Source organism: Phoca vitulina, unplaced genomic scaffold (assembly GCF_004348235.1).
Source record: "Phoca vitulina isolate PV1807 unplaced genomic scaffold, GSC_HSeal_1.0 scaffold37, whole genome shotgun sequence".
Classification (NCBI taxonomy): domain Eukaryota; kingdom Metazoa; phylum Chordata; class Mammalia; order Carnivora; family Phocidae; genus Phoca; species Phoca vitulina.
The window spans coordinates 8,541,658-8,558,406 of NW_022589740.1; the positions used below are offsets into that span (position 1 = coordinate 8,541,658).

The window sequence follows — 16,749 nt, forward strand, 5'->3', positions numbered from 1 at the left end:
TTGATACCCAGGGCAACCTAATGAATGCAGAAAAACAGGTAGGTCTTACCACCAGTGAATTTCCATGCTAACCATCTGCATAACATACAAAATAAACTGAAAATAATGTCTTTTTCTAATTCAAGTTTTTACCTTATAAATATGTGCTTTAGAAAGAGAGAGAAAACTTAAGTTACTTGTTTGACCTTTAGAAGACCTTGTGGAGAACAATGGTAGGTTCAAAGAAGATAAGGTTCAACAGCTCACCGTTCCACAGACATGTAATTAATCTCTAGCTGATGGGGGAATAAAACAAGAATCAAGGTTATAAACTTAACTGGCAAACCGGTCTCCCAGCAAAACAAGGAAATGTAATTGGGATTTTATGGGATGTAGAAATCAAGCCCAAAAAAGGCCAGGTTCATTTTAGCTTTTTAGTATTAGTCTCTGCCCGGAAATCTTACCAATATGAATATTCTGATGGTGCAGACAGTTTTTTAAATGAGCAATTTAAAAATAACTTGATGAAAATTACTAGATCTCTCAAACTTTTTTCTAGAAGCCAAAGAAAAACAATGCTTAAAGACTCTTCTCATAGCTACTCTGATGAAAATATACAGCAATTCATTTCAAAACTTCACTGCTGAAGGAAAAATTCAGCACCATCTCAAATTCGTGATGGGGTTTTGGCAAGCTGGATGCCCAGAGAAACTCCTAACACTTACTAGGACTAAGCTGACCCAAGAGAGTGGGAGAGAGATAATGCTATACTCTTCCCTGCAAAGCCCTGAATCTGGGGGCCATGGTTTCCTCTATCATGGTTAGCAAGCCCACAGTAGTTATCAGGAAGGCTATTCTCATTGCTAAGTTCAAATCAAGTTAGGAACACTATTTCCTACAATTGGACAGAAAATTAGATCCAGAAGATGGGAGTCTTCATGCATTAGGGAAACTATTCCATAATCCCCAAATGATACAAGGTAACAGCTCCCTCTGCAAGGCTAGTTTGTGAGAGATCTTGGTAAAGCTTAGCTCAGGAAGACTTTGCAAAATATCAGGGTCAAGCTGCTGGGGTGTCCATTTGGCAGCAAACACGAGAGTCTGATTGGTTACACAGCCAGTAAGCAAAGAATTTCCTGGGGACTCTTCTTCCCTGCTCCAAATTAGGGCTAAAAAAGACCTGAGGGAGCAGACATTCAGCAGGAGAACACGTGATAGGATGGCGACCATTTTCTTCCCACACACATTTCCCTTTTAGAAAAATTCACCCATCCTTACCCTTGGCTACTCTGTGTTTCCTACACAATCCCAGCCTCCCTGGCCACAGCTAACGGGATCACAAAATGATTCCGATCTCCAGGGAGAAAAAAAAAAAGAGGCACAGGCTAAGCCTTGCTGATGGGAGAGTGGGCTAGAGTAGCAAGACTGGAGATAGGAAGGGCTGAGCTGCCAATTTTCTACCACATGTGAGCTGAAGCAGAGAAAGGTAATCTGTAGGGAAAAGCCAAAGGATGGTACAAATGCTGGAGGCAAGATACCATGAGTGCCAGGTACCAGGAACCAACCTCAGGTCCTAACTTCTAGGAGGACTGGCTGGGTTGGTTTCCCAACCAACTCCTTGTTGATGCTGCTTTGTCTAAGCCAGTTTAAATGAGTTTCTCTTTTTACACAGCCAGTAAGCCTACCTGTTTTATTATAAATCCTGGCTTATTTATTTTTAAATGTTTGATCTTAATAAACTTTTAAAATTAGAGAATAACACACATACAGTAAAATTATAAATCTTAAATATTTATCATGAGGAATCCTTACAAACGAACATATTCATGTCATCAGCAACTAGGTCAAAGATAGAAAACCTCATCAGGACCCCAGAAGACCCCCATGTCCTTTCCCAGTCAATATACCCCTGACCCCAGCCCCCCTGCCCTATTCTTCTATTCACCAGTGATTATTCTTCCCCCCTTTTGAGCTTCATATAAAAGAAATCATACAATATGTACACTTTTGGCTTCTTTTACTCAATATAATATCTATAATATTACTCAATATAATGTCTCAATATTCATGTTTTTCTGTGCAGCACTACTGTGTTTTTTTTTATTGCTGTGCAATATTTCACGCATGAATCCTGCCATTCATGTGCATTTGGACTATTTCTCTGAGGTTTCTATCATTCTGTTACGAGAGGTCTTGCAAATGCTTCTAGTGCACATATGTGCTCATTCCTGTCGGGCATATACATCTAGGAGTATAATTACTGAATCATAAGCTAGGTATTTGTCCAGCTTCGGAAGTAAGTCCAAAGTGGTGATTAAACCCAATTTATACTTCCACCAGCAGTTAATGAGAGTTTGAGTTTTTCCTATCTCTACTAATATTTGGTTATCAGGGTCGTTTTTTTTTTTTTTTAATTTGAGCCATTTGAATATGTGTTGGTATTTTATAGAAGTTTTAATGCGCATTTTCCTGATGACTGGTGATGTTGAATGCCCTTCTGATTCATAGCTGTTCCTGACATATTCTGGACAAGCTGCTTATTGAATATATGACAAATACCTTCCACTTTGTGACCTGCCTTTCCACCCTTCATTTATACTGCTAAATGAAAGTTCTTAATTTTAATGAACACAAGAAAAGGCAAAACAGTACATGTTGCTGCGAGAAAAAGACCCAACCTCTGGGTCCACACAGTCACTGATTTAAGAAAAGCTAAGCAGTTAACTGAATGGGACCCAGCCTTTGCATAGGCTTTGGACTATAAATACAATGTTACTCTTCTCACTCCCCCAAAGCTTCAGATACAATGAATCACCGATTTAACAACCAGTAGTGTGCCCACAGCTTATCAAGAATATTTATGCATTATATCCTAGAAACGTTATTCTAAATGATGAATGGTTTGCACCACCAGCCCTTGAAAGTCCCATAACATGTTTCCAGCATAGCTCTGCATAACCAGCACTCGTATGGAGGTTATTTCCCAGAAGAGATGTGCAGAGCCCCAACTTGGGGTCCCAGGACCGTATCTCATCTCTCCCCATCCCAGTGCCTCCTGAGACAAGTACCCCAACTTCAATAACCAACAGTAATTACCAGGAATCCTACATAACCGCTGAGTTTCCTTGGCTGGGGCAGCAGTCAGAGCACCAGGACTCCCAAGTGATCCAGATGTCAACGCAACTCCGGCAAGGCTCATACACCCATGACCTCGTTGATCACCTGGGCTCCTCTATACCAGACCTCTCGTTACCCCCATGTTACAGGCAGAGACAGATGATCTTGCTCAGCCAAATCTGTGGAAGACCTTGCAGAGAGAAGGGTGGTGGCACTTCTGGGAGTTGGGGTCCCTGAGCCTGGCTCTGCCCTTCTACTTGCTCCCAGGGTTCTCTGATCCACTGTGTGCTACCTGGGACCATAACACTTTCTCTACTCCTCTGGCCCTGAGCAAACAGGACAGCTCTTTTGAGATGTTCTTCCAGGGAGTTTTATACTCAGGAAATACTATATCTTAGACCTTCCTTCTTTTATATTCCCTCCCTACTTCCTCTGCCCTGCCTCCCCCCCACCCCACACTCACACACCCAAGACACACTTGAACAGCATAGCAAAATGATACTGTTTCTTTTCAGACACAAGGAGGCAAAGGAAATAGACGGCCAACAGGAAGCGTAAGAGTTAAGACTCTAGAACCCAGGCTCCTGACCACTGCCCTGTATTGAATCAGATCCCTTCAATCTGAGCGGTCCAAAAATAAAGGTAAAAAAAGGGAAGAAAGTGGGGAAGATAAAGCTGCCCTGGGCCACTGAGGGTCAAGGAGAGACAAAGAGATGTTGAGAACCAAGCACAGTTTCCACGGACTCAGCACCCCGAGGCAGCCTGGGGTTGGTTCTGCGGGTAACAGCTTAAAGTCAGGACTCAAATCAGATCAACAGGGAAGCCTGGTTATTTGGTCAAACTCGATGTGAGGCCAGAGGTTCCTAACACTTTTTCTTTGAAAGAGAAAGTTCCCAAGAAAACGATTCCTAAACTATATAAATGTCAAGCCCTTAAGCAGCATTTCCCCACTTGCTGGCAAAGCTGATGGACAGGAAAGAATGACATTTTCTTTTTCTTCCTTCCGATGTAGTAAAGCTCCTTTCTTCAGTGGGTCTGGGCTGGCTCAAAGTCCTGGTCTTCTTACTCACTCCTGACCTCAGGAGGTGAGCATCGGCACGCCCTCCCCAGGGCGCGCAGCACCAAGCCCAGACACAGTAGCACTCTGTTTCTGAGTGAGAGCTCCTTTTCTCTGGAAGGTGTGAAACAGCTTTATGAGCACACAGGATTTCATTAAAAGAAAACAAAGTCCTTCCAATTAGGTTCTCCCAGTTTCCCGTGATTATCCAAACAGTAGCCTTTTGTTTCCGGGGGGCTGGCTAAAGTGAGCCAGAAACAAACAAAAAGAGACAGTTCTCTTTCTCTAGTAACCTAAAAATTGATTAAAACTCTCCTGGGGGCACCTGGGTGACTCAGTCGGTTGAGTGTCCGACTCTGTGTTGGCTCAGGTCCTGATCTCGGGGTCGTGGGATCGAGCCCCACAACGGGCTCCAGGCTGAGCGTGGAGTGTGCTTGGGGTTCTCTCTCTCCCTCCCCCTCTGCTGCTCCCCCTGCTTGCTCTCTCTCTCTCTCTCTAAAAAAATAAATGAAATTTTCAAAAAATAATTAAAAAAATAAAAATAAAACTCTGCTGAAAATAAAGGGAAAAATTACCTATGGAAAGCTGTGTGCTGCCACCTAAACATTTGAGTCATTCCTCAGAAGAGGGGGACAGGAAGTTCTCCATCTTCCAGCATCTCACCTCTTCCCTTTCCCCTACTTTGGTTCTGTCCTACTCTGCACTTTTGATCTCTATTTTGTGTTGAACTTGCTGCTTTTTTTTTTCATATTGAAGAGATCACATGGCCCCAAGAGCCAAAAATAAATGGGAATTGAATACAAAAATAAATAAAACTCTCCTGACAAAACAGAGTCCATTCAGGGTAACTTATAGTACCCTCGTGTCCCTAAGTTCTCTCTCTCTCTCTCTCTCTCACACACACACACACACACACACACACAGGAAGGGTGTGTAGAGAGGAGCAGTAGGGAACAAAACAGGATTCAGATGCATGCCTGGCCGGTGGGTAGGTGGGTGTGGGTGTGTGTGTGTATCAAATCTTGTTAAGACAAATCTCTTTACAACCAAAATGCTTCAGCTGTAGCTGACGGAAGCACGGAATTCCTTATCACCTAAAGGATAAGTTCCCACACAGTGAGCACCTAAACCACTGCAATAGTTGATGAATCGGGACCTTCATGCAGATCTGGCAGCTTTAGTACGTGATGAATATAATCATGCATATTCATTCAACAAATATTTTTGAATGCCTACAAAGCGTAACCTAGTCATCTCCCTTCTATTTCACCACTCCATAAATAGCCCCTGCTGCTGTTCCTCAAGCCAGTGCCCCCCACCCTCCCACACCATGGCCCTTCTCAGCATTATGAACAATTCTCAGATCCCACTCTAGGGCCACAAGCACTCCCTTCCTCCCCCCAACCAAAACATATCAGAACACAAGTTCACATGACTTCATGAGAGGATTAGTCTTGAATTCCCTCAACTTAAAAAAAAAAAAAAAAAATTTTTTTTTAACAATATACAAAAAACTTCCACAGCTGTAAACTATTTGAACTGTTTCTCCTTATTGTTACTGAAACCCTGCCTGGGCTAAGAAACTTTGAGTTGTAGGAAGTAAGCTTCCATCATTTCTCTTCCAAACTCCTCTCCTTGATAGAGATCCTACAAACTCTCCCCCCACTCCTAAACTGTAACTCTGGAAGGGGATCAAAGGGTGGGGTCTCTGGAGGCAGAGAAATCTTATTCGGCTCTCAAGATCAGAAGCCTGGGATTTCTAAAGACCATTTAGGCTACGCCACCCAGGATTTAATCTTGCCTCCAACAGGCCAAACAGTACCCACAAATATCTTACAAGTACTGAAGACAAATAGTGCCTCTCCCTTGATCAGCAACACCCCTAGTGATATATAAAGGGGGAGAGAACATTTGCACTAAGTACAAAGCGGGGCTGCATTCCTAAAGAGGCATACAATCCTCAAAAAGAAACAATTGAGAAAATAAAACAGGCCCCTTAAAGTAGAAGCAGGGAGCCTGCTTCTCCCTCTCCCACTGCCCCTGCTTATGTTCCCTCTCTCGGGGTGTCTCTATCAAATTAATAAATAAAATCTTAAAAAAAAAAAAGTAGAAGCTGAAGGATGAAATTTCAAAAGGAAATAAAACAAACTCAAGCACATCAAATCACACATTAAGTTTCATCAAAATGACTCATTTCATTTTCTAAAAAAATGGCAAAAAACTTAGCACTGCCACTCAATCTATATAATATCCAGCATATCCCTGTGTGGCTACTCCCCTTCTTTTCTGCCTTTAAAAAATTATGCCCCAAGAGCTCAAATTTTCTTTTGCACTTTCTTGTGGAAATTTAATTCCTGACCACCTACAGAGCATGACTTAGACAAATCCACCTATAAAAATGTCACAGTAAATGCCAAAAATCAGTAGATCGACTTAACAAATCAGCAAAGTTCAAATGGTAAGACGGCACGAGCAAAATTTCAGCTTTTATATATACCGAAAGCCTTAATGCTCAGAACCGGAGAGTTTATTCGTAAAGTTTTGTTAACTTTTATTAAGTGTCAATCTCTTGACAGGCATCTCCTACCAAATTAAAGAAAATCCCATGAGAACTGAATTTTATAGCATGGAAAAACAGAAAAGCTAAGCCAGTTAAAAAGCGGACATAACATCTCTGGATGAATTCTTTAAACTAGTCTGATGTTTTGTATCGTGCTATGCTATAACACATGTTATAGCATATGTTATATGAGCTCTTTTTTGGCGTGCTCATCTTCATCAGCCTGGGGAATTCAAGAATAGGTATGACCCAGCTGGCTAAAATAAGATAGAGGGGAATGAAAGCATTAGAGCGAGTCGAACTCACACAGCACTGCGGGCATAGACGTGAATACCACCGCACGGGCGATCTCTCCCACAGCAGAACTGTGCACAGGCCGGCCACCAGCTCTGCTCCTGGATGTGCATCCAACACAACCGTATACATCCATCCATCAGAACACGTGCGCAGACTGTGCGTGCTGGTCCCAAACAGGAAACAACCCAAAGCAGGTCTCCAGGAGGAGAGGTCAGCGGTGGTATATTCACACCGTGGAACACAAGAAACCAATGAACAGAACAACCCGTAGCCACATAAAACAGCATGGCGCAGTCTTCCAAATACAACATGGAGTGAAAAGAAGCCAGGCACAAAAGGGTACACAGACTGCGATTCCATGTATTAAAGTTCAGACACTGACACAAGTGACCTCTGATATGAGGTGGATACCCCCAGGGATGTGATACAAAGATGATCAGCTGGGGTCCATGGCTCTGTGTGGGGGAAGGGAGATGAGCAAGTCTTTGGCAGAAAAGGGACTCATAGCATCACGTAAGAGGGACAATCACTGCCCCTAAAAAGGGCTACTCTTTTTTAAAAAGGTTTACTTATTTATTTGAGGGGGGAAAGTGGCAGAGGGACAGGGAGGATCTCAAGCAGACTCCCCACTGAGCACAGAACCCGACTCAGGACCCGATCTCATGACCCTGAGATCATGACCTGAGCCGAAATCAGGAGTTGGAGGCTTAACCGACTGAGCCACCCAGGTGCCCTTAAAAAGGGCTACTCTTAAGCAGTTACATTTATAGGAAAGAGCAGTTCTGTTGAGAAAAGGGTGGGGAGAGAAGGAAAGGGGGTAAGGGGGGGAAGAGACAGAGAAGGAGAAAGAAAGAGAAAGAGGGAGGATGAATTCAGCTTGATTTCTACCTTTGCTCTATTTTTTTCATATTTTCCCCAAGGCCAACATGTGAACAAGTCAGAATTCTGAATTTGGCCAAAAATATAATGCTGATATCAACACATTTACATTCTTACCTCTAATCAAGCCAAAAATTATATAAAAAGGAGTTTTATCTGCAATACACAACAATGTAAACCAACAAGAATAGAGGTTCTTGTGTGCTTCTCAGGGGATAATTATTTTTAAAAAAAGGGATTAGTGTGTCTTCTGAGCATTAAACTAAACCCCACTGCTCAATTCCATTAACTAATTAAAAAAAAAAAAACCTTCCAACAGAGCTACAGGGTTCCTGACACTGTCTGAAATATATAACTGTTTCCAATTAACTGATTGCTTCTGTAATGAAAAAAGCATGAGGATGCTTAGTTCTGATAGGTTCTTCTGGTGTATGTATCCATACACAAATACACAACTCAACAGTGTATCTGTTTTAAGATTCTTCATCAGTGAGAAAGCATTCATACTTGAAACATAAAGCTCAAGGAAGAAAAAGGCAAACAGGTATCCGAGTTTAAAAGCCAAAGAGAAAATAAAAACTGCTGGATTAGGTCACCTGCTGTGCGCATCAGGGGACATGCTCACAAACAATTCACACATCTAGTGACTGGAGTGTTTTAATAAGAGCCTCTCTGTTAGGTCTCCTCCTAGACAGTTCTGTTCTTTTCCACTGCTCAAACACACACACACACACTCAACAAGTCTCATTTCTCCATGGCCTTGTCAAGTATGGAATGCTTTATTTAAAATTATAAAGGTTACTGAAAAAAGAGAACTAAAAATAGCAAGAGCAAGATAAAAATAATGGGATATCTAAAAAAATTGAGAGGCAGAGGGGAGAAGAAGAGAGGAGAGGTGGGGATAGTATTAATTCCCTTTCTTCCTTAGCAGGGAACGAATGGATGCTGCAAAATTTGTTGAAATCAAGGGTACACTATGGCAGTTTAAGAAGAAGGCTGCAAATGTGCTGACACTCTTCCCATTGAGTGGCAGGTCCACGTCCCCTCTCCTTCAATCTGAGCAGGCTTTGCGATGGACCCAATCAACAGAGTTTGGTGAAAGGAAAGTCATGTAACCTCCGACGCTGGGTCATAAAAGGCCAGGAAGCTTCTAACTGGTTCTCTTGAGGCACTCTAGCAGTTAAATGTATTCATCCATCTGGAGAGTATTTGGGGATGAGATTAACATTTTAATCAGTGAACTCTGGGTAAAGCAGATTGTATTCCATAATGCGGGTGGGCCTCATGCAATCAGTTGACGGTCTGGATAGGACAAAAAGATCAGCTTCCCCACACAAGAGAGAATTCTCCAGCAGACTGCCTTTGGTCTTCATCTGCACCATTGGCTCTCCTGGGTCTCCAGTCTCTGGCCCACACTGCAGATTTTGGACTCACCAGCCTCCATAATCATGTGAGCCAACTCCTTAAAATACATCTTTTTCTATAAAAATACATACATACTATTTGTTGTTTCTCTAGAGAACCCTGATTAATACATGAGGGAAGCTGGTGGCCATGTGAGTAGTCCGACTACCCGGGGCCACCATGCTGAAGTTGCCATGCGTAGTAAGTACTCTGGTCAGCAGTCAACACTGAGCCCAGCCCCCCAGTCATCCCTGTCAAGGCATGGGGCATGAGAGCAAAGCCTTCTTGGACCGTCCAGACCAGCCCAGTCACCAAGTGGGTGCTACACAGAGACCTCACCACCACAAGAAGCAGCCAAGTCCTGCCTGAATCCCTGACCCACGGAATCCATAATACCATGAAACAAGCGTTTAAGCCACTGAAGTTTGAGGTCATTTGTTCAATGACAACCACCAAAAGAACTGAAAATGGAAAGAGTTAACAGTAACACCCGATAAGAGACTGTAGCTGAGCACGGATCCGAGAGGAGGAACGAGTTTTAGTTTTCATTTTAAATGCTTTTTTGTTGTTTGCATTATTCTATGGACAAATACTATTTCAGAAATTTAAACAATTAAAAATTAAAAAAAAACAGTGAACATGCTTAGCATTTATGGTGTACCAGGTAGTCTTCTAAGTGCTCTCTATGGTTTTAGTTTTGGTTTTTAAAGATTTATTTGAAAGAGAGAGTGAGCTTGCACAGGGGGAGGGGCACAGGGAGGGGAAGAGAATCCCAAGCGGACTCCACACTGAGCACGGAGCCTGACGCAGGGCTTGATCCCAGCACCCCGAGATCATGACCTCAGCCGAAATCAAGAGTTGGACACTCGGAAATCCAGAGTTGGAGCCACCCCAGTGCCCCTCTGATATCACTTTAACTCACTTAATCCTCAGGCAACTCCATGAGGGGAGTGCTTTTGTTATCCCCTTTTTATAAATGGGAAACTGAATCACAGAGAGATTCAGTAACTGTGCCAAAGGTCACCCAGCACGCAGCACAACCTATATCCAAATCAGCCAGTCTGGGTCCAGAGCTACAACATTCTCCCAAAGATATCTAGGCTGGCTCAGCAGCTAGAAGCCACTGGACAGAGAGCATAATCTCAAGCTGCCATTCACCTGAGTCTCCAAGTATGTGACTGAGCAAACCACTACGTCAAGCCCTACCAGACTGCCTTGCTGCTTCAAAAGCTAGGCCCTAAAATGCAATGCCCTTTGCTGTAATCCCCACCCGTATACATTTTCCAAGGCCCAATCTCCTTAAATATCATACAAACCTCCCAGCATGAATTTTCCCACCCCTTACATTTCCAGAATGAGCCATGAAGAGCAGATATTTCCATCCTTCTGCCTCCCACTATAATTCTGTATCTTTCTATCTCCCCACTTGCTATGAACTCTGTGAGGGTCTACATCTCTGAATTTCCCCACCAAGCCTTGCATAAAATAGAAATGTCATTATTATTCACTAAAGGTAAATTGATATTGGCTTATTCTACATGCAAGTTGGTGGAGCAGTCTTTACCTTAGAGAAATTTTTGCCGTATTTTATTTGAGGGGAAAGAGTGAGTTTAGAGCCACAACTAGGCAAAGCAGCAGTCCACTGCATGGTAATCTTCGGCAAGTGTTCACAATCGAACCCCAGGATGCTGACTTGAAAGTAAAAAAGTGTTCATCCAAAAAGCTTTAATAATTTTTTCTGCCTTTATATTAGTTCACCAATTTTCACTATATTCCAGAGAAAGAATAAAAAGAAGACCAGCATCATTTCCACTGTCCAGGATAGCCTGTGCGCTGTTCATCTCTCTTCTGGAGATAACTCAGTGGTATCTTCTTCAGCGAGATCTGCTCCCTCGCCAATTTCTAAGGATCCCTTAAAACTCAGCTCAAGTCTTACTTTTCAAGGAAGCCGATCCTAACCATTCAGGCAAGAAAGACCTCTTTTGATTCAGAACCCACAGAAGTACTCAATATCTGGTAAATGAACTAAACACTCCTTTGTTACATGTAAGGAAACTGCCTAGCTGGTATTCTTAATTTTTATACATAATTTCCGGACAACCAGCTACTTAATGTTAGGATTCCTCTTGTACTCACTAAAACTCCTAACTTAGTACCTTGGCAAAAAAGCATCAGATAAAGAAAAATCATATGTGACTGGCAAGTGAAACTACAATAGTCCCATTTACACTATTTAAAAAGCAGGTATCTCGGGGCGCCTGGGTGGCTCAGTTGGTTAAGCGACTGCCTTCGGCTCAGGTCATGATCCCAGGGTCCTGGGATCGAGCCCCACATCGGGCTCCCCGCTCCGCGGGAAGCCTGCTTCTCCCTCTCCCACTACTCCTGCTTGTGTTCCCTCTCTCGCTGTCTCTCTCTCTCTCTCTCTGTCAATTAAATAAATAAATAAAATCTTTAAAAAAATTTAAAAAATAAAAATAAAAAGCAGGTATCAGGGTCAACTTCACTGTTACTTTGAGAGTCGGATTTTAAACCAATTAGACACCTTTTTGCAGGTAACATATTAGCAATTTAAAAGTTACTTTAATCAATTCTGTACTAGATTCAAGGACAGCTGGGTTCTGCAAGTGGTAGTTTAACAACATGGATCCAGAGCCATAAAAAAACAAAGACTCTAGTTTATGAAATGATCCCAAAAAAGGGGGGGAAATACATGCACAAAGATGGTTTCTTTAGCAATATATACAACTCCAAAAAAATTAACACTCATTTCTATTGCTGGGGGGGATTATTAAATGGAAGCCTGTCCACGGGATTGTGGATGTGTGCAGGAATTAGAAAGTCATGGAGATTGAAACAATATTAAGACACACTGTTAAGACAAACAAAATACCAAATTGACTCTTATGGCTTCATAAAAACAGGAGCAGACATGGAAAAGCACTAGAAGTGGACACAACTGAAATAATCCGTCTGCTGGAATGGGGCAAATATGGGTCACCTTTTGTCCATTTGTGCAACTCTGTAGATTTACTGCTTTTACTTTTTAAAACAGGACAGAACTCTCACATGCTGCTAGTAGAAGTATTAACTAAACAAACACTTTGGAATCTGGCAGGATCTTCTAAACTGAACAGTCTAGAACTCTCAATTCTACTAAGTATATAACCTAAACAAATGTGCACAGGTGTATCAAGACATGTGCTAGAATGTTCACAGCCACACTACTGGCCATGGACAAAATGTGGAAACCATTCAAACGCCCATCAACCCCAGAATGGATAAATAATTTGGGGCACAGTCACACAAATGGAATATTGGACAGCAAAGATAATGACTGAATTAGAGCCACATGCAACATGGCTAAATCTCATCAGTGTGATTTTGAAAGAAAGAAGCCAGATTGAAAGACAAACAAAAAACGTGTACTAGAGGATACCATACCCGTAGAGCATGAAAACAGGCAAAACTGATCTATGGGTTGGGACAGTGGTTACCCTGGGAGGAAAAAGTAACGGGAAGAGAACAGAAGGGGTCTTCTGCAGTCTGGCAACATTCTGTGTCTTGATCTCAGGGCAAGTTACAAGTTCACGTTCACTGTGAAAATTCATCATATTGTACACTTACGATTGGTATGTGTGTTATATAGTTTAACAATTACTTAAAAACAAAACGAAACAAAAAAAACAGATGGCATAAGCCAAGCTACCCAGGCAACAGAGACAAAATGTCCCATAACATTCGAAACCAACTTGGCTTCTTTGAATGCAAGGCAGAAGAGATGTGCGGAGGTTGCTGTGTCATTTGGGCTGTTTCAACTCCGCTGAGATTTTTAAAACATGCACAAATAATCCAGCAAATGCCTGAGTGACGTGTCTGTAATTTTTCCCTGAGATCCCCCTTGCTGCTTCTGAACCCTACGGGCCTCCACTCCCATAAGCACAGCCCCTTGTCAGCCCTTTGCCTGCCTCCTCCCCAATTCCTTGAATTTCCTCCAGCTACACCCCTGCCCACCCTCCTCCTCCCCCCTGGACTAGGGAATTGATGCAAGAGCACATCAGCTCATGGCACTATTTGTGAGCAAATGCTGACACTCACAAAATGAATCTAGGTCTTGACTGTATCGATTCTCGTGGCCATTTGCCTGTGGTTTCTTTCTTTGGGACCAGTTTGGATGATTTAAAACAAAACTATTTTTAAAACATTGCTCTTCTTCTGCTCTATCATCCTTCCCGCCCCCCCGAAACACACACAAAACAGAGCTCACTTTTGCTGAGGTGGAACCTCAACTAGAAAAGTTTGCGAACTTGACAAAGTACCCCCAAAGCACCCCCGTGCCCCACAGGAGATAAAATGCATCCCTCCTGTGAGTGTCTTTGAAGGAGGCCATCATTCCACCACTAACCGATTCTCCTGCATCCTTAGACACTAATCTCACCACGGGACAGTCCCTACTAAAATTTTCTTCCACTGCCTCATCCACAGCACCTTCCCCCAAATCCATTAACTGAAAAAGGTCCGACGTTAATAATCTCTCAGTTTCTAATTCAATCTCTACCTTGGGAAAACCTCACCTTAAAATGAAGGAGGGAGGCTGGGGAAGGGTGAAATGAGGAATGACTCCTAACGCGGATGGGGCTTCTCTGGGGGGTGATGAAAATGTTCTGGAATTCGTAGTGATAACGGTATAACTTTGTGAATATACTACAAACCATGGAATTGAACAGTTTAAAAGGGTAAATTTATGGCATGTTTATTATATCTCAATTTTTTAAATAAATACAACGTGGGAGTGCCCCACTTTTTAGTAGAGAAAGTTGGACGAAAAGAACAATTAGGAGATGAACAGCTAAGCACCAGCTAAAAATCAAGGTGACTAAACCCACGAATTAAAAAAGAGGAAGCAGGTTCTGATTTCCATCCAACTCAAAGATGCAGGAATAGAGGGGGGGGGGGAAGAAACTGCACAATTACACGTGTGGATGATTACCCTTCCTTGCTAGTCTCAGGGCTGTCTTGCTGATGTATTTCGTTAACACGACGAGACGAACCTCGCAGAGATGAGGTGCAAACAGCGAGCACTGGGGGACGCCACAGATTGTTTTTAACGCTAACTCGGCCAAAGCCCTCACCCATCACCCCGGGGCAGAGCCGCTCCCGCCGACCCGCAGGACCCACCTCGAGAAGCTGCCTCCGAAAAGTTTCCCGGGGACCCAGGTGCAGGGGGAGAGTGAGCAAGGGGCGGGGGCTGCCTGCCGAAATGGCACGGTACAGGGGACGTCGGGGACCAGGTCCGCTCAAGGACGCTGGCACCCTCCGCCGACCTGACGCCGCGGGCCGCCCAGAAGCGCACGCCGCGCTGGTCAGGGTCGCGTCCCGGAGGCCCCGGCTCCCCCGCCCTCCCCCCACCTCCCGACCCCTCCGACCCGGGCCGGAGCCATCTCGGAGTCGGCGGAGGGCGACCGAGGCCACCTGCCGCTCTGGGGCACAGAGATAAAGAGGTCGACCTCCACTCCCCCTGCGGAGCGGAGCCGAGAACTTCACCCCGTGACGCCTCGGGGAGGGTCCGGCACCCCGTCCCGGGCTAGTGCAGGGCCCGAGGGTACCCCAGCGCAGCGCGCCCGCACCCTCCCGGCCCCGGCCCGGACTCTGCCGCTGCCCCGACCGGCCGAGCCGCGCGGCCGCAGCGCGCGCCAAAGCCGAGCGGCCGCGGGGCCCGAGCAAAGGTCTCTCGGACCCCGTCCCTAGGCCCGCCCCGAGGCCGCCGGGGGAGGCAGGGCGAGCGCGAGCCCGCGGGGCTGCCCTCCGCCCCCGCCCCGGGCGCGCGCCAAGTTGGCCGGCCCGCGCCAGGGGTCGGGGTCCGGACGCCCCGCGCCGACCCCTCCGGACCCAGGGCGCGGCGCAGCCCCCAGACTCACTCACCTCCAGGCGCGCTCCCCAACCTGCGGCGCCCGGCGGGCCGCGGCTCCCGGACCTCGGAGGAGGGGGCGGGGCGGAGAGGGCGGAGCCGGCCCCGCGTGCGAGCGCCAGAATTAAACCCCGAAACGGACTGCCGCTGTCCGGGCCCTGCAGCCCCTGCAGGGGCGAGCGGGTGGGGGAGGCTGGCAAGCCTCAGTCACCGCGCGGGAAACGACCGTGGCGGCGGCCCGAAGCGGGGCGGGAGGGACTCCCCAGGCGGCTCCGGAGACCTCCAGGAACCCCTGCTCTGCGCGGCGCTTCTTTGTACCCCGGGACCCGGCCGGCGGGCTGGCCCCAGTGCGCCTGCGCGCCGCCCCAACTCCGCCAGGCCCACGAGGCACCTTCGCGCACCTCCGCCTCACCCCTGCCCGGCGAGCCGCCAAGCCGGGCAGCGCCGTCCGCCGGGCGCGCTCCTGCCGCCCACGTGTGCCTGCTTCTCTCCCCGAGGGAGCGAAAAATTCCACTCCCCGGGGAAACTTGAGTCAGTTCCCACCTCTCGTCCCCGGCCGGGAGGGATCACGGTTAATACCCAGCCCCAGCGCCTTTTTACTGCCCCCTCCCACCACTCCGCTGACAAACTGCGGCTGTGGGTTGGTTTTCTGGCCCCAGGTGAGCGCGCGGGGCTCTCGTTTCCTGCAGGTGCCTGAGCGGGACCCGCACAGGGGCGGCCAGTGACCGGCTCGGGGGTAGGACAGAGTCCTGAGTGGAAAGGGGAGTACAGAAGCGTGTGCAGAGGCGTGCAGGGGCGCGGGGGGGCGGGGGGGGGTGGGCTCCAGAGAAAGCGCAGTGCCCGCCGCGGGAGCTGAGAGCCAACTAGGAAGTCAGACACTGGATTCAGAGCAGTCGCAGTTGGGTGCGAGTGGATCCGTGGAGATTGAGACACTGTGGCTGGAGTCTTCTTTCCAATGAAAATGGTTTGAATAAACCGGACAGGAAGGCCAACTTTGTAAAACCAAGTATTACCAAGACAAAACAAAAACCCATTAATGCCCGGTCTCCAGTCACTGCTTTTCTTTAGGGGGCTGGGGCCCCACCCCCCCCCCCTCCCGCCCCCGAGCTCTCCAGCAGAGCACGCACCCAGCGGCGCCGTACACTTGTCACGGTATTTTTGCAAGTAGATTACAGTGGAGAGTCGTCGAACCTCAAAAAGCGAAATGCTGGCCTTTGGGGCGAAGAGGCTGTGCAATCAGTGCTTCTCTCTGCGTACAGGCAAAGCACACCTGCTAATTCCTGAAATGGATGGCCCTGCCGGTGAAAAGGACAGGCGGGCGGCAGCTCAAAGATAACGTGGGGCAGGGAAAGCTCATCAGCCCCTTTGCAGCTCATGACGGGGGTGGGGGGCAGTGAGCAAACTCTTTCCTCCTTCTGGGCCTCAGTTTCTTCATGGGTAGAATAAGGGTGTATGGGTTCAGTAGATCTTTTCTACCCTCTCTCTGCCTAATGTCCGCAATTCTATGAAAAGAATCTTTATCCCCCCACCCCGGGGGGTTAAGGAGTAAGA

The 16,749-nt window shown here is 46.2% G+C and overlaps 1 protein-coding gene across 4 annotated transcripts in view; it reads right to left on the reverse strand.

The window, feature by feature from the left end:
* KANK1 (KN motif and ankyrin repeat domains 1) overlaps positions 1-15,314 on the reverse strand; it is a 200,954-nt gene extending 185,640 nt beyond the window's left edge. For 2 of the 4 annotated variants that reach the window (XM_032427649.1, XM_032427660.1), the window contains exon 1: positions 15,213-15,314. The gene's annotated coding sequence lies outside the window, so the exon portion shown is untranslated. Of the gene's footprint in view, positions 1-14,468; positions 14,672-15,212 lie in introns of those variants that run through there. The other 2 variants (XM_032427654.1, XM_032427650.1) reach the window with 2 other exon arrangements.
* Positions 15,315-16,749: the final 1,435 nt, after the last annotated feature.